Source organism: Prionailurus viverrinus, chromosome B4, assembly GCF_022837055.1.
Source record: "Prionailurus viverrinus isolate Anna chromosome B4, UM_Priviv_1.0, whole genome shotgun sequence".
Taxonomy (NCBI): Eukaryota; Metazoa; Chordata; class Mammalia; order Carnivora; family Felidae; genus Prionailurus; species Prionailurus viverrinus.
In genome coordinates, this window is record NC_062567.1 from 84,189,140 (window position 1) to 84,208,025 (window position 18,886).

Consider the following 18,886-nt stretch of genomic DNA (forward strand, 5'->3'; position numbering starts at 1 on the left):
GACTGAGGTCACTTTCTGAGTTTTTGTTACTAGGATCTTTGAGTTGTAAGAATACTTTACCTGTAGATAGAGTTGTTTTGTTGTTTCCTGTTTATTTTTGATGCAATAGCCTGGTAGCATGAGGTAGTATGAGGGATTCGGAAGAAAGATGGAATAATTTTTATTCAAGGTAAGTGATTTCATCTCTGTAACATAGACATGGAACAAACATCAGCTGAAAAACAGCTACCTTTCATACCTAGATTACAGAATTGGGGCATGTTTGGCATCTGGAGGAAAAGGTACATTATTAAAAAATATTATATATCCTATAAGTAATGACATTATTGAATTGTGCATGACACTTCAGGGGTTGGCTTTGGTTTTACACTTTTACTCCAGACTTCAGTATGCCTGCCAGTATATTCTCTACCCAGTGTTTTGTGGTTGGGGTAGGGCTGAGACAGCCAGTGCCAGACAGAGGAAATGTAGCTAAGTATAACCAAGAGTGAATTTCTTGAGTACAGAATTAAACTAAGGCAGTTGTTGATGTTGAAAAACAAAATAATGAGCAATGCCAAATTTACTTCAAGGCTGCCAATAACTAGGAAGTTAGGGGGAGGTTGCCAGACCTGAAAGTGGCCAAATGAAGTGCGTCAAGTTTAGAAGCCAGCAATTAAGAAGTAGGCTTATGAGAATATGTGTAAGGAAGTTGACTACAACTCATCAAAGAGGGAAAGGAAAGACTTGAATGAGTCCAGAAAGGGTATTTATATATCATTTTATATAAACTGACCAGAAGAGTAGACACAGTGAATCAGCCTGACTTTAAGGGCAAAGAGAAGAAGGGACATAGGTGAATACTAGACACCAGCATTTTGGCAGATAATTAGCTTTAAAAATGCACGATATTGGCATACCCAAACCATAAGACAAAGGGTTCCACAGTTCAACCACAAATTTATGAAGGCAAAGTTCATTTTCACAGGTGATGAAAAGCAAGCTGATTTGTTTGTAATCTCTTTAATAATAAAATATTAATAAAACTATTAGTTGGTCGGCGGCAAGATGGCGGCTTAGGAGGACGCTGGGCTCACCGCACGTCCTGCTGATCACTTAGATTCCATCTACATCTGCCTAAATAACCCAGAAAACCGCCAGAGGATTAGCAGAATGGAGTCGCCGGAGCCAAACGCAGACGAGAGGCCCACGGAAGAGGGGCCCCTCCTGAAGTGGATCACCTAAGGAGAAGCGATCTAAGCCTGCCCCTCCTGCCCCCGAGCACCTTGCCTACCCACCCCAGCTAATACGCCAGATCCCCAGCATCACAAGCCTGGCACGGTGCAAGTAGCCCAGACGAGCCACACCACCCCACAGTGAATCCCGCCCCTAGGAGAGGGGAAGAGAAGGCACACACCAGTCTGACTGTGGCCCCAGCGGTGGGCTGGGGGCAGACATCAGGTCTGACTGCGGCCCCGCCCACCAACTCCAGGTATACACCACAGCACAGGGGAAGTGCCCTGCAGGTCCTCACCACGCCAGGGACTATCCAAAATGACCAAGCGGAAGAATTCCCCTCAGAAGAATCTCCAGGAAATAACAACAGCTAATGAGCTGATCAAAAAGGACTTAAATAACATAACAGAAAGTGAATTTAGAATAATAGTCATAAAATTAATCGCTGGGCTTGAAAACAGTATCCAGGACAGCAGAGAATCTCTTGCTACAGAGATCAAGGGACTAAGGAACAGTCACGAGGAGCTGAAAAACGCTTTAAACGAAATGCATAACAAAATGGAAACCACCACAGCTCGGCTTGAAGAGGCAGAGGAGAGAATAGGTGAACTAGAAGATAAAATTATGGAAAAAGAGGAAGCTGAGAAAAAGAGAGATAAAAAAATCCAGGAGTATGAGGGGAAAATTAGAGAATTAAGTGATACACTAAAAAGAAATAATATACGCATAATTGGTATCCCAGAGGAGGAAGAGAGAGGGAAAGGTGCTGAAGGGGTACTTGAAGAAATAATAGCTGAGAACTTCCCTGAACTGGGGAAGGAAAAAGGCATTGAAATCCAAGAGGCACAGAGAACTCCCTTCAGACGTAACTTGAATCGATCTTCTGCACGACATATCATAGTGAAACTGGCAAAATACAAGGATAAAGAGAAAATTCTGAAAGCAGCAAGGGGTAAACGTGCCCTCACATATAAAGGGAGACCTATAAGACTCGTGACTGATCTCTCTTTTGAAACTTGGCAGGCCAGAAAGAATTGGCAAGAGATTTTCAGGGTGCTAGACAGAAAAAATATGCAGCCGAGAATCCTTTATCCAGCAAGTCTGTCATTTAGAATAGAAGGAGAGATAAAGGTCTTCCCAAACAAACAAAAACTAAAGGAATTTGTCACCACTAAACCAGCCCTACAAGAGATCCTAAGGGGGACCCTGTGAGACAAAGTCCCAGAGACATCACTATAAGCATAAAACATACAGACATCACAATGACTCTAAACCCGTATCTTTCTATAATAACACTGAATGTAAATGGATTAAATGCGCCAACCAAAAGACATAGGGTATCAGAATGGATAAAAAAACAAGACCCATCTATTTGCTGTCTACAAGAGACTCATTTTAGACCTGAGGACACCTTTAGATTGAGAGTGAGGGGATGGAGAACTATTTATCATGCGACTGGAAGCCAAAAGAAAGCTGGAGTAGCCATACTTATATCAGACAAACTAGACTTTAAATTAAAGGCTGTAACAAGAGATGAAGAAGGACATTATATAATAGTTACAGTGTCTATCCATCAGGAAGAGCTAACAATTATAAATGTCTATGCACCGAATACCGGAGCCCCCAAATATATAAAACAATTACTCATAAACATAAGCAACCTTATTGATAAGAATGTGGTAATTGCAGGGGACTTTAATACACCACTTACAGAAATGGATAGATCATCTAGACACACGGTCAATAAAGAAACAAGGGCCCTGAATGAGACATTGGATCAGATGGACTTGACAGATATATTTAGAACTCTGCATCCCAAAGCAACAGAATATACTTTCTTCTCGAGTGCACATGGAACATTCTCCAAGATAGATCATATACTGGGTCACAAAACAGCCCTTCATAAGTTTACAAGAATTGAAATTATACCATGCTTACTTTCAGACCACAATGCTATAAAGCTTGAAATCAACCACAGAAAAAAGTCTGGAAAACCTCCAAAAGCATGGAGGTTAAAGAACACCCTACTAACGAATGAGTGGGTCAACCAGGCAATTAGAGAAGAAATTAAAAAATATATGGAAACAAATGAAAATGAAAATACAACAATCCAAACGCTTTGGGACGCAGCAAAGGCAGTCCTGAGAGGAAAATACATTGCAATCCAGGCCTATCTCAAGAAACAAGAAAAATCCCAAATACAAAATCTAACAGCACACCTAAAGGAACTAGAAGCAGAACAGCAAAGGCAGCCTAAGCCCAGCAGAAGAAGAGAAATAATAAAGATCAGGGCAGAAATAAACAATATAGAAACTAAAAAAACTGTAGAGCAGATCAACGAAACCAAGAGTTGGTTTTTTGAAAAAATAAACAAAATTGACAAACCTCTAGCCAGGCTTCTCAAAAAGAAAAGGGAGATGACCCAAATAGATAAAATCATGAATGAAAATGGAATTATTACAACCAATCCCTCAGAGATACAAACAATTATCAGGGAATACTATGAAAAATTATATGCCAACAAACTGGACAACCTGGAAGAAATGGACAAATTCCTGAACAACCACACTCTTCCAAAACTCAATCAGGAGGAAATAGAAAGCTTGAACAGACCCATAACCAGCGAAGAAATTGAATTGGTTATCAAAAATCTCCCAACAAATAAGAGTCCAGGACCAGATGGCTTCCCAGGGGAGTTCTACCAGACGTTTAAAGCAGAGATAATACCTATCCTTCTCAAGCTATTCCAAGAAATAGAAAGGGAAGGAAAACTTCCAGACTCATTCTATGAAGCCAGTATTACCTTGATTCCTAAACCAGACAGAGACCCAGTAAAAAAAGAGAACTACAGGCCAATATCCCTGATGAATATGGATGCAAAAATTCTCAATAAGGTACTAGCAAATCGAATTCAACGGCATATAAAAAGAATTATTCACCATGATCAAGTGGGATTCATTCCTGGGATGCAGGGCTGGTTCAACATTCGCAAATCAATCAACGTGATACATCACATTAACAAAAAAAAAGAGAAGAACCATATGATCCTGTCAATCGATGCAGAAAAGGCCTTCGACAAAATCCAGCACCCTTTCTTAATAAAAACCCTTGAGAAAGTCGGGATAGAAGGAACATACTTAAAGATCATAAAAGCCATTTATGAAAAGCCCACAGCTAACATCATCCTCAACGGGGAAAAACTGAGAGCTTTTTCCCTGAGATCAGGAACACGACAAGGATGCCCACTCTCACCGCTGCTGTTTAACATAGTGCTGGAAGTTCTAGCATCAGCAATCAGACAACAAAAGGAAATCAAAGGCATCAAAATTGGCAAAGATGAAGTCAAGCTTTCGCTTTTTGCAGATGACATGATATTATACATGGAAAATCCGATAGACTCCACCAAAAGTCTGCTAGAACTGATACAGGAATTCAGCAAAGTTGCAGGATACAAAATCAATGTACAGAAATCAGTTGCATTCTTATACACTAAGAATGAAGCAACAGAAAGACAAATAAAGAAACTGATCCCATTCACAATTGCACCAAGAAGCATAAAATACCTAGGAATAAATCTAACCAAAGATGTAAAGGATCTGTATGCTGAAAATTATAGAAAGCTTCTGAAGGAAATTGAAGAAGATTTAAAGAAATGGAAAGACATTCCCTGCTCATGGATTGGAAAAATAAATATTGTCAAAATGTCAATACTACCCAAAGCTATCTACACATTCAATGCAATCCCAATCAAAATTGCACCAGCATTCTTCTCGAAACTAGAACAAGCAATCCTAAAATTCATATGGAACCACAAAAGGCCCCGAATAGCCAAAGGAATTTTGAAGAAGAAGACCAAAGCAGGAGGCATCACAATCCCAGACTTTAGCCTCTACTACAAAGCTGTCATCATCAAGACAGCATGGTATTGGCACCAAAACAGACACATAGACCAATGGAATAGAATAGAAACCCCAGAACTAGACCCACAAACGTATGGCCAACTCATCTTTGACAAAGCAGGAAAGAACATCCAATGGAAAAAAGACAGCCTCTTTAACAAATGGTGCTGGGAGAACTGGACAGCAACATGCAGAAGGTTGAAACTAGACCACTTTCTCACACCATTCACAAAAATAAACTCAAAATGGATAAAGGACCTAAATGTGAGACAGGAAACCATCAAAACCTTAGAGGAGAAAGCAGGAAAAGACCTCTCTGACCTGAGCCGTAGCAATCTCTTACTGGACACATCCCCAAAGGCAAGGGAATTAAAAGCAAAAGTGAATTACTGGGACCTTATGAAGATAAAAAGCTTCTGCACAGCCAAGAAAACAACCAACAAAACTAAAAGGCAACCAACGGAATGGGAAAAGATATTCGCAAATGACATATCGGACAAAGGGCTAGTATCCAAAATCTATAAAGAGCTCACCAAACTCCACACCCGAAAAACAAATAACCCAGTGAAGAAATGGGCAGAAAACATGAATAGACACTTCTCTAAAGAAGACATCCGGATGGCCAACAGGCACATGAAAAGATGTTCAGCGTCGCTCCTTATCAGGGAAATACAAATCAAAACCACACTCAGGTATCACCTCACGCCAGTCAGAGTGGCCAAAATGAACAAATCAGGAGACTATAGATGCTGGAGAGGATGTGGAGAAACGGGAACCCTCTTGCACTGTTGGTGGGAATGCAAATTGGTGCAGCCGCTCTGGAAAGCAGTGTGGAGGTTCCTCAGAAAATTAAAAATAGACCTACCCTATGACCCAGCAATAGCACTGCTAGGAATTTATCCAAGGGATACAGGAGCACTGATGCATAGGGGCACTTGTACCCCAATGTTCATAGCAGCACTCTCAACAATAGCCAAATTATGGAAAGAGCCTAAATGTCCATCAACTGATGAATGGATAAAGAAATTGTGGTTTATATACACAATGGAATATTACGTGGCAATGAGAAAAAATGAAATATGGCCTTTCGTAGCAACGTGGATGGAACTGGAGAGTGTGATGCGAAGTGAAATAAGCCATACAGAGAAAGACAGATACCATATGGTTTCACTCTTATGTGGATCCTGAGAAACTTCACAGGAACCCATGGGGGAGGGGAAGGAAAAAAAAAAAAAGAGGTTAGAATGGGAGAGAGCCAAAGCATAAGAGACTGTTAAAAACTGAGAACAAACTGAGGGTTGATGGGGGGTGGGAGGGAGGAGAGGGTGGGTGATGGGTATTGAGGAGGGCACCTTTTGGGATGAGCACTGGGTGTTGTATGGAAACCAATTTGTCAATAAATTTCATAAAAAAAAAAAAAAATAAATAAAACTATTAGTTAACTTTGCTGTGGGTTAATGTGTTTTTTTATTAGTTTCCATAAATTTCCCTGGAAAATGTAGTGTTAATTATAATTACACTAAGACCTAAGTCCTCATACACTCAGGAAATCAGAAAACTAAAACACAAATTTATTTGGCAATCAATAGTGGTCTTTTCCCTGAACAGCAAATAGGTTGAACTTTTATAGAATGTATAAATTGTTTCCATATAAAATAAGTTTTATCACAGAACTTAAGAAATAAGAAAGACAAAATATAAATTTACTTCTTTTGACATGGTGTTGTTTTTATTTACCCATTAGGATGAGGTGAATTCCCTGTCATTACCATTTATGGGACTTTATTCTAACCTGATTCTAAAATCTCACTGTTAAGTTTCCATATAAAGTAGATTAAAAGGATAGAATTCTTTCAGTTAAATCCAGTCCTAGAGAGTTTACTTTTCCAACTGCATGAATGGTGGTGAATACCTGGGACAAAATTTTGTAGGATGTGAGCACAGAAGGAAGAAAACACTTTAAAAAGTGGGCACATGTAGTTGTTTGTTTAGGCAAACAGTGTAGCCCTCAGATCTTCAAAATCGTTTTGTTCTATGAACATGATCTATCAATTTTGGAATAATGAAGTGTAGCAAAGGTCGCATCTGTAAAAGATGGGCTGCAAGAAGTGATGACACTACAATAATCCTGTTATCCTCCCTCAACTTTAATTTCATTTTATTGAGTTTAAAAATGTGAAGGTGAAAGGGTAACTGCATTCTTTTCTCCAACACCCATGTAAGCTGTAGTCCCCAGAGCATGGCATTACATTGAGAACTACAGTAATTGTGTTAGTGATGAAAGTGTACTACCCAAGCATCATCACCTTTCCTTATACATTGCCAACATCAGCTAAAATGGTCAGGACCGGTCCTTTAACTCTTTCCGACTTTGTATGTAATTTTTTCGTTGGCTATACCTTCCCAATGAGCCAAACTAAGTATTTTGTTTCCTTCTTTACATCTCATCTTTTAAAATATGTATTTGAAATGTTTTAACAGATGTAAATTATTACAAGATAAAGTGGCAGTGAGAATCAGAAGAAAGGGGAAAGGGAGAGAAATTGTAAGATGAGTTAGGCATCAAAATCTATGCCATATGAATTTTTCACAGATTGAAATTCTGGGCTTTTTTTTTTTTAAGTCAAGTGAAAGAAGAAAACACAAGAGTTTCATCACTGTTTCTTATTTTCTACTGAAGAGTGATTGTACAGTTTCACTGATGTTAACAGGCAGAAGCAAGAAAAGCTATTGCAGAATTCATATTTATCTTTAAGATTGCTGGAAAATTTGTTTCCTCCTTCATAAAACAGTTTTAACATCTTACATGTTTCAAATTACTACCCATGGGGAAAATTAACTAAAATTCCCATCATGTTATCTGTGATTTTGCCTGTCTCTGACTACATTACCACATACTCTACTTTAATAAAAACAATGCACATCCCAAAATGTCCACAAAATAAAAAAGAAACTAGTTGCATAAGGAGGTGCACAATTTTTTCAGTAAGTAGACCCAAGATAACTTTTCTTACAAGTTTTCATTTTTTAACAATGTGTGTGAAGAAGACTTCCTAAGTAAACCTATGCTAGAAATGCAAGATCATATAATGTCTGCATCAACATTAATATATTAGCATCATTAGTTTATATTACCCTTATACTGTTTGGCAGTATACTGTTTCCTATCCATGAAACAAAGTCCAAGAACAGGTCAATAAAGTTTGAAAATTATTTTATGTGGCCACTGAAAGATTATTCCCCCAAGCAAATTAAATATAATATATCTCACAGTAACCAATAAATCAATAATGGAAAATCTACCAGATCCTAATATAGAATATTACAAAGTAGCCAATAGGGAATGTAAATAGCAATCAGGATGGATCAAGTTTTCATGGCATGGTTATGAATAGCCTTTTGTATATAAATCAGTTTAGGTCATTAGGTTATATTGCTAATGAAATGGGAATATAATATTCAATCCTTATGCAGACTTCCTTCATACAGATGGAAAGTATTTAATAACCACAGGCAAAGCCCTCATTCACATGTCAATAAAAACATATCACTACTGAAATATAATATATGCTGTTGGCATGTAAGAATGATTATGTTCATAATGATAATTTTTATAATAAAAGTGACAACACTGTGATTACATTGTTAATACTGATAATAATAATGATTTTATTATCATTAAATCATTTACTACCTATGGAAAATATTAGATCATTCATTACCAATAGCAAGTAATCATTAAATCATTAAATCATGCATTATCTATGACACATATGGCATATATTATGCTATTTAGATACATACTTATGTTTAGAAGGGAGATATTCCTTTTTTATAAAGAGCTTCAGTGAGTAATTAGCAAAAATAAAAATAGAATAAATTATATATTGGAGGCATTAGATACACCACTGACAGTGTTACCAAAATAAATCTTTTTCTGGAAATCCTTGACTGCTTTGCCTATGGAGAAAGGTCATTTATTATGATCATTATAGAGCATGCATTGACAATGTCCATTTCAGTGCAGGATTCAAGAGGACTTGAACTTATAATACTTAATTGTCCAAATTGTTAAGAAATTTGCAGACTAAGAGTAAAATTGATGTTATCTCTACAGTTTCAATAAGGGATCAAGGAATATCGCACCCTTTCAATGCTTTTCAATTAGATAAAAATATCTGAATCTCTGTCATTATTGAGTGTGCTTTCTCTCTCTCATATATAGATTCAGGTAGATTGATAGATTAGATATAGATATAGATATAGATATAGATATAGATATAGATATATAGATATATGGATATAGATATAATCAATGGCTTTCATATCACCAATATCCTTTGTAGTTAATCCATACCTTCATTTGTAACTATTAAGACAGCTCTCTTTCAGGATATTTTCTGTCTTGATATCCCTTGTTGTTTTTTCTTCTACCCACCAAGTTTAAATTCATCCACTGATTCAGCATGCCATCTTCCACTTTTTTCATACCTTTAGGCCACACCTCTCTACAGATGCCCTAAATTATGTCTATAATTCCAAACTCTCTCAAGTATGGCCTTTCAAACACACTAATTTCTCATTTATCTCTTAAACTCAACTTGTCTAGAACTAATTCAATCGTCTTCCTCTTTAAACACTTTTGACCTCCTCCTCCTTCAAATCTACTCCTGTTTCTCCAGTTTCCAGATCGAAGCCTTGCTTGGAGTAGTACTGAGTGTACTTTCCACTTCCCTGTTCACATAGAATAATGTCTCAATTTCTGTCAACTACAGATCCATCACATTTCTCTTTTCTGGGTCTCATTTGGCCTTTTCTGCCACCATCCTGAATTGGGAACCATTTTTCTCATATTTTGTCTTTTCTCTAGTCTGCCAATTGGCATCCCTGTCTCAAATCTCCCTACCTTGAAATTAAGAGTCAGTCTTGGGGCACTTGTTTCGCTCTGTTGGTTAAGTGTCCAACTTTTGGTTTTGGCTCAGTCATGATCTCATGGTTCATAAGCTTGAGCCCTGCATAGAGCTCCATGCTGACAGCACAGAGCCTGCTTGGGATTCTCTATTTCCCTCTCTCTCTCTCTCAAAATAAATATATAAAATTAAAAAATAGTCTCATTTTCATATATGATTATTATCCACACACCATTCTTCCCTCATCCTGATACAGTCAAGCTTTCCCAAACTATGCCCTGATCAATCCTTCCAGGCTAATATTTGATTACTCCCACATGATCCAGAAAATATTCCAATGATTCCTCAAATATGCCACTTCCTTCTCCACTTTTTCATCTTTAGTCATAAATGTATTTTTCCTCCCTGGAATGCCAACTGACATCCTCCCCATTCTTTGAGACTATGATCTGTTTTTATTATCAACATTTCTGACACTAAATTTGTGGGTTTTCCACACTGAGCAATTCTCCAGTTCTCTGCAGACACCAACTGGTGTCAACCTTGACAGTAATTATTCAGAGTTAACCCAGACTCCACAGGATAAGGGCTCAGTCCCACCAAATTGCTCCATCTTCAGATGCCAGTCTCAAGTCCCAGGTGTCACCTGTACTTCTGACTGACCAGCTCTAAACTGAAGGTTCCCACAATCCCTTCCTTGGTTTTGATAAAACTCATAAAACTGAAGGAAAAATTTTACTTACATTTTCCAGTCTGTTATAATGGATAGTATATACAAATGAATAGCCAGATGAAGAAGTACATGGGGCAAAGTACAGAAGGGTTCTAAGAACAGGAGTTGAGATACACCACTCTCCCAATATGTGGATAAGTTCACCAAATCAAAAACACTCTCTGAACCTCATAATTTAGGGGTTTTGTTGTTGTTGTTGTTGTTTTGTTTTGTTTTATTTGTTTGTTTGTTTGGAGGTTTCATTATATAGGCATGCTTGATTAAATCACTGGCCATTATTGATTGACTTGGCCTCTAGCTCCTCACCTCCTTCAAGAGGACTTAGGGAGGAGGACTGAAGTTCCAAACTTCTAATCATGCCTGTCTTTTGGTGACCACCTCCCATCATGAAGCTACCTAGGGCCTCCAGCTACTTGTCATTTCATTAACATACAAAGAATGCTCTTATTACACAGAGATTCTGAGGATCTCAGAAGTTCCTGCATCAGGAACCAAGGACTAAGGCCAATATTATAACAAAAGATGCTTGTATCATCCCTATCATTCAAGATATCCCGAGGTTTCTAGAAGCTATTGTCCTAGGAATGAGGGATGAAGAACAAATATGTAATACTCATTATATTACCATATCCTAGAGAGTCACTCAAATGTCACCTTTCCAGGGTGACTTCTCTGATTTTCCAACATTACCACAGTATTCTCCAAATCCCTTCAGCACCTTCAAATAATTCTCTTACAGCACATTTTACATATGCTTTTGAAAAGTTATTTGTTTGTATCAGCATCTCCTACTGAAATGCAAGCTGTCTAGTAACAATGCGGCGCATTATACACCATAATTACCCCGCCCCGATACATTGTACTTCATAGGATATCAACACATATTTATCAAGTAAATGAATTGTTGATATAAAATTTACTTTTGCATTGCTCACAACATAGATAATAACAGAAAACAAAAGGTCTGTGAAGACAAAAAAAAAGGAAAGAAAATGAAGAGAAAAAGTCAGATACTGGAGACTATATGAGTCTGAACAAGTCACTTATCTGTTCTAAATGCAGGTTATTTTCCAGTAAAGGAAAAAGTTGGCCTAGATGATCTCTTAGGTTGTTCCTAGCTCTAACATTCTATAATTTCACGATTCACTAGAGACTATCATAAGTCAATGCAAGTGGTAGGACATGCCTCCAGCTCCTGGCTGCACTGTGCACTTTTTTCAGTCCTCTCCAGCTATGCTTCTATAGACAGAAAGTCAAAGTGATAAAGTGATTTAATTCAGCATGCAAATGAGCACAGCTCATAGCCTAAAAGAAATCATGCTGTGGGCAGGTAGAGAAAATTGGAAAGATGATCCACAACTCTACAATGTGTTGGTTTAGAGTAAATAATTTTTCATATATTAGATGTATAATCTCTTTTAATTGAAGTAAAGAAAAATAGACCGCTTAAGAAGTTATTTTAATATGTATATGTATATTATATAAACAAATACATTCACAAGCTCTCATTGTGATTTTATTGTTGTTCACTATATGCTTTTATAAGTAACCAAGTATAACATTTCTGGTCCCAGTTTTCACATCCACATCTCTAAATAATTGACATCTGTCATTTTGTATGAAAGCTTAGTTTCATTACATTCAGGAAAAATGCTGAGTTGGTGGGGGTGGTGATATGTTGTTACTCTATTCCAATAAGACTTCAATTAATCATCATTTAAAGCATAATAGGGCTCCTTAGTAATTAGGCTGGAACAAATCCCCAAATTGCCTTGAGTTTCTTGTAAAGACATTTGCAACTTTTAATGCTGGTACACTAAAATATCACACAACAAAGCTCAGCGAGCTTTGCCATTTTCTTCCAGCTACTCTTTGCTTCATTCCCTCTGACACTCATATTTGGAACATTTTTCCCAAAAAAAACATGGATAGTTATTTTGTTTCCAAATCATGCAGTTAATGCTATATTATTCTATATTTTGAAACTTAAAAAACAGAAAACAAAGTACACAAGGATAAGTTAAAAATAGTTTCAATACTCTTTCTGTGCATGGATGGCATTGATCTTGTTTATCCCCTGGGGAGCATGGGGATCATTAGCCTAGAGTCCTACAACATTCACCTGCCTGGTTAAATAGCTTTGAGTCTTATCATCCTCATACAATGATCTTTGTAAGAATGCCCATGTCCTCTCCCAATTAAAACACTTCTGCATCTTCCTTTTCTCCCTAGGATGTGATAAAAAGTCTTTAAGATGCTTTCTGAAGGTCCTTTATGAGATGGCTACTTACTGCTGATTTTTCCATTTCTATCTCTCGCTATTCCTGCTTTGCTGTTCCCCACATCCCACAATCTTTTTTGTCCATGTCCAACTATTTTCAGATCTTCTACTAGGTGGCTATGCTGTTTTTTCTCCTAAGACTTTGCATATCCATTTAAGTTTGCTTAGGACATTTTCTCTTTTCTGCCACCCTCTTTGTCTTGTTAAATCCCACTCATCCTTGATACATCATTTTAGAACTCATTTCCTCTGGATTGAACAAGATAAGCTCCCTTGGTGAATGAAACCCATCCTTATCTTGATCCATGCCACTGAATTTTATGGTCAGTTTGTCTTTCACATTGGATCCATGATTATTATACTTTGAGGTAATAAGAATCATCGAGAAAACTTATGTGAAATTTTTCCAGCTTCATCCCAAGGCATTGTGATTGCGTGGGCCTAGGATAGAGCTCAGAAATGGGCATTTTAAAAGTACCCCAGTGCTTCTTATGTAGGTGTTTGCACTGGAAGAGATGTTTATTTGCTGTCGTATGTTTGGCATCTTTTAGGAAGATTGTCTCGTAACAGATGTTTAATATTTATTGAATAAATAAATGAGAGGAATCTGGTTGATGAGGAAAATAACTGGTTTTTATGTAGAGGTAATAGTAAAAGCAAGAAAATAGATGTCTGGAATCTGAGCATTTGCTGGGAAACCTTCAAAAACAATTCCTCCTTCCAAATGTAAATCTGTCAAAATTCAGTGTCAGAGAAGTAATGTGTATATAAGGAATGGGCTAACCTGAAGCTATTCTATCTGTGCAGTAATAATGGGAAGTTTTCTAGCTGGTATAAATTATCTTCTCTATGGGTTTTAGCAAAGGACAACACAATTGGTTGGGTTAGAGTTTGTGGATAGGTAGCAGAGAGGAAGAAGAAGAATGGAGGCCCAGGTCTAGAGAGTTTTATAGGCTATATGATAGGGTTTGGGCTTCATCCTAGAGATGTCATCCTGGTCCCAGGGAATACTGACTAACTCAGAACACTGCCTGGACATGGGATATTAACACTTAGCAAAACTTCAGAGGCTGGGGTCACTTTCTCTTGGTTCCCTGCTCTGTGTGAACCATGTGATTGATGCTGTTGCTTCCTTCTCCGGCTCTCACTTCTAGCATGCAGGGGCCGCTGCCAGTGCTGCTGTCACTGCAGACCCAAGCCAGAAGGAAGGCCTGACTCCTCAGCCAAATTACTGAATAGTTTTTCCAAATCTCCACTGAATCCTGTGAGGCACAGGAGGCCACTGTCTTCTAAAACTTGAACCATCTCTCCTCCAAGTGCCTTTCATCATCCATTTCACCCTGACAATACTCTAGTTTGCATTTTCCTGAACCCAAAGTCACTCTTCTCTCTTGCTTCATAAGGGCAGCATTTTGGTTTATTTGTCTTGAGTCTTTTTTTTTGTTCCTTAGCCCTTATCCTTCTTGGAATTTGAAAATAGTAATAAATGACACTCTCTTCATATCCAAATTTGTGAAAAATTGATTGACAAACATGAGTAACATAGCTGGAGATCCAAATATTAGCTTTGTTTTTTATAAGAGCAAAAATTTGGGGAATGTGGGCTGAGATGTTCAGAGAAGTGAATTTTTTAACATTTTTATCCAGGATTAGGTTGCATACCCTAGGCATGCATTGGACTGGACACCTGTATGCCCTTCACCGAGGGCCTATACCATAACATTTACTGTGCATAGGCACAAAGAAATCCATGGCACATATTTTGTGCCCAGAATGATCCCCCCCCAACCAAAAAAAAATCTGGAGGTGCTGCCTGAGCCACACATGCTCAGCTCATTCTTCCAAGCTCACTGAAGTCAGTCTGCAGCTTAGATTAAATAAGATGGAGAGAGAGGCCAGAATTATTAAAGAATGTCCCTCTCTGTGGGAATATGAATGGGGAATAAGTGATCTGCCCAACAGCCCATAATCATTTTCTATGACCATCCCTCCACCTTCTCTCTTTAAGTTTAAAATCTTCCTTCCCCCTTCACTTTCTCAAACACATTGTGTGTATATCCTCAGCCTCATCTATGTCTAAATCATGAGTTAGAATCAGGCTCTCAGTCAGCATCCCCAGTGCCATTTTAGAATCTTTACTCATCACCTTCTGGTGAAAAATGTGTTTTTTAGATGCTTACACTCATTTCTATCACTATATGCCTAGTGCTTCTTGCTGTTATCTCTATCCTTCCTTAACTCCAGTATTTGCCTGTGACTCTCACTGTGCTTCTCCATACCTGCACTTCATGCAGTGGTCTGAACTGACAATCCGCCCACCCAATCCATTTATACCCTCAAGCACATCACAAACACATGCAGTTTCAGCTCCAAAATCACTAATTGAGGCATGCCACCTCTGCCAATAACTTCCTCCACATACATATGTTTCTCATCCTCATTGGCTCTTCCACCACATTCGTCTTTTCTAACGTTTAAAATCCTTCAGACACTCTAGCCTTCACCACCTCTCCTCTTCACTGTATAGCCAGCATCACATCATTTCAAATACTACCTTACAAATATATTTATTTTTCTATACCCACTGCAATCAGGCCATATCCACAGACGAAAATGCCAAAACGTGAATGTGCCCATCTCTTTTTTTCTCCTTGCCTGTGTCCATACTGATGAGTGTACTTAAAGTGGTCACACAATTAGAAGTAACAAATCCACTGATACAGATTTCTCATGCCTCTTTTTTTTTTTTAATTTTTTTTTCAACGTTTATTTATTTTGGGGACAGAGAGAGACAGAGCATGAACGGGGGAGGGGCAGAGAGAGAGGGAGACACAGAATCGGAAACAGGCTCCAGGCTCTGAGCCATCAGCCCAGAGCCCGACGCGGGGCTCGAACTCACGGACCGCAAGATCGTGACCTGGCTGAAGTCGGACGCTTAACCGACTGCGCCACCCAGGCACCCCTCTCATGCCTCTTAACATTATCTGACAATAGGATTAGGCTTCTCAAGTTGGTTTACTCTTCAGTTATCCAGAACTTTGATAATTTCTCATTAAACCAAGCCTCTTAAAATTAATCTAAGTATGTGTGTATCTCTCTGTGTGTGTGTCTACCTGTGTGATAGGGGAGGGGGGAGAGTTTTCTTCACTTTCTTCTTTCTTCTTACTATTAGTCACCCAAAGAGGGCATATTGTACTTGAAAGCAATCCCATTGTTGCAGAAACACTTTAGGATTCTTAGATCCTGCCAGCAGGTAATCCTGAATTTATAATGACCTAAGATCATGAATTAAATCTAAGCTCGGATGAATGTCTGTCTGCACTGTTGATTTGTCTTTACAAATAACCAGCAAACAGGGGTAAAGGACTTTTTAGTTAAAGTAACATATCAATTAAAACAAAATGAAAAAAAAGTCACAAAGGTCTTAATGTGTTAATAAGTCATCTCATTCATTATTGGTATTTAACTCTTACTTTTTAATAAATATTTTTTACTCTGATACCTTTATTTACTTGGTTTATATTTTGAGGAAAGAGTTGGCCATAAACATTGATCTGAAATCTGGTGATTTTAGGAACTTAAAACTTCCTGTTGAGACATTCAGAATGTATTTGTGGTAGAGGGATAAATGTTATAATAGAAATCCAGGTTAGAGTCATAATGTCAGGAAACATTAAATTCAAGTTCTCCCACTTTATAAGTTCTATTTAGTATTCAGTAGATTCCTCCAGGTGATATTCTAATAATAGGCCTTGACCCATGCCATATAAAGTTATGAAATAGTAGTTTACCATATTACATGACAACAGAAGATATTCTCTCTCTCCTCAACTCTGCAAGGTCATTGGATATTTTGATTGGTGTTCTCAAAAATTCTCAAAAATGACCCAGAATGAGGGTTGGAGAACTCATAAGGCTTCATCATCTGTTTTTCTTCTCTTAGAGATAATAGCCCCCCACTTTCTGATGTCCAGTACTGAGAACCCTTACTTCCTGAAGTCTGACAACTTTTTAGGTTGTTAATGTTGGGCCACATATATCGACTGTATGAAACCCTCATAGAAGAAACCAGAATTCAGAATTCAAACCTGTACCTTTTTACCCCTTTAATCATCTATAATATCATACGAGCTAGATATCCCCAATCTCTTCTTACAACCAAGGAAAACCAAGCTCATGAATTCATCCTACTTGAATAGGAAAATGTAGTAAATTGATAAGAATCCAGGATTTGAAACCATATTGCTACACTGAATATATTTAATTATATTTAAGTATTTAATGCTTCATTTTTGTTAACAATATTACAGCATAGGTACACTAGGAAAGGCACTATATATATTTAGTCCTTTAAATCTAAGAATGAGAGTTGAAAATATCTTTTAAATAATCATATGTTATTAATTATGCTGATTTTTAGTGGAAAAAATTCAAATTCTTCTATTTCAAATCTACATGTACTATCAATCAGTCTCCAATTCCAAATTAAAGACATTTTACAGTAATTCGTAAGTGTCATCCTGGTTTTAATATGTGTCTTGATATCTATAATAAGGTATTTGATTTTTATCCCCCAACAGCAACTATGGGTAAAGCTGGGGGACATTAATGCATTTCTTGAAAAACAATATTCAACAATTGAGATGAACTCTTCAGTTCATATGTTTTGAAGATTTCATCATTATTCCACTAAACATAAAAATCAATATTTATTCCTTGAAATAAATTTCATTTTGGTTACAGACCACTATGATATTCCTTTCCCAGATTTTTAATGTCTACCCAGTAGAGGTGTGTTAACTGAATCTTCCTTGTCATTTATGTATGATGGATTAAGGAGAGAAAGAATTGTCTTCCTCCCATGTATAATAGAATTCCCTAAGTAGAAATTTATTTTAGCCAATCATTATGTATTTCTTGGCTTCACATCCTCAGATATGAATGCTTTAATGTCTGCTCCACCCCCAAATGAAACCAAAGTTTAATATGACAATAATAGATTATAGTTTGTGTCATTACATTCACCAATCAAAAATAACAAGTGTGTAACTGTGATATCTTATACCACAATGAATACAGATAAGATTCAAAAAGTGAAATACTGAAGAGAAAAGTATAATTCTGATGCTGTCAGATCTTGATAATACATACAATGAGAATAATCAAAATAAGACCAAGTAAAGTATAAACCGAATGGATCTATGTTTATTCTAGATTTTTTTTCTATTGTGGTATACTATTATTTTCACATACATAAATAGATCCATATATTAGTCTGATTTTTAGAGTAAGTTCACAGACTATATCTTTGGCACAGTTAATGTTTGATTTTATTTTTCAACTTGCAAGTTAAAAATGATGATATGATGAGGATGAGGAGGCAGACAACAATGCTAATAGTAACATGAACACCATTTATTAAATGGCAGCCCTAGACCCTGAATTTAATACTTAATTTTTCTAATTAAGGTCAAGTTTTGTACGTTTCAAAGTGCTTCACATTAAAAGTACTTATTGGATTTTGTTTTAATACTAATGTCTCAATCTCACTCATCAATGAATCTGATTCAATGGTATAATAACTGGCTTTATAATTTATCAAAATGTTTCTGTCTTGAGGCACCTAGGTGGCTCAGTTGGTTAAGTATCTGACTCTTGGTTTCGGCTCAGGTCATTATCTCATGGTTCTGTAAGTTTGAGCCCTGTTTTGGGCTCTGGGCTGATGGTGTGGAGACTGCTCGGGATTCTCTCTCTCTCTCTCTCTCTCTCTCTCTCTGTCTCCTCCCTCCTTCACTCTCTCTCTCTCTCTCTCTCGTAATAAATAAATAAACCTAAAAAATATAAAATG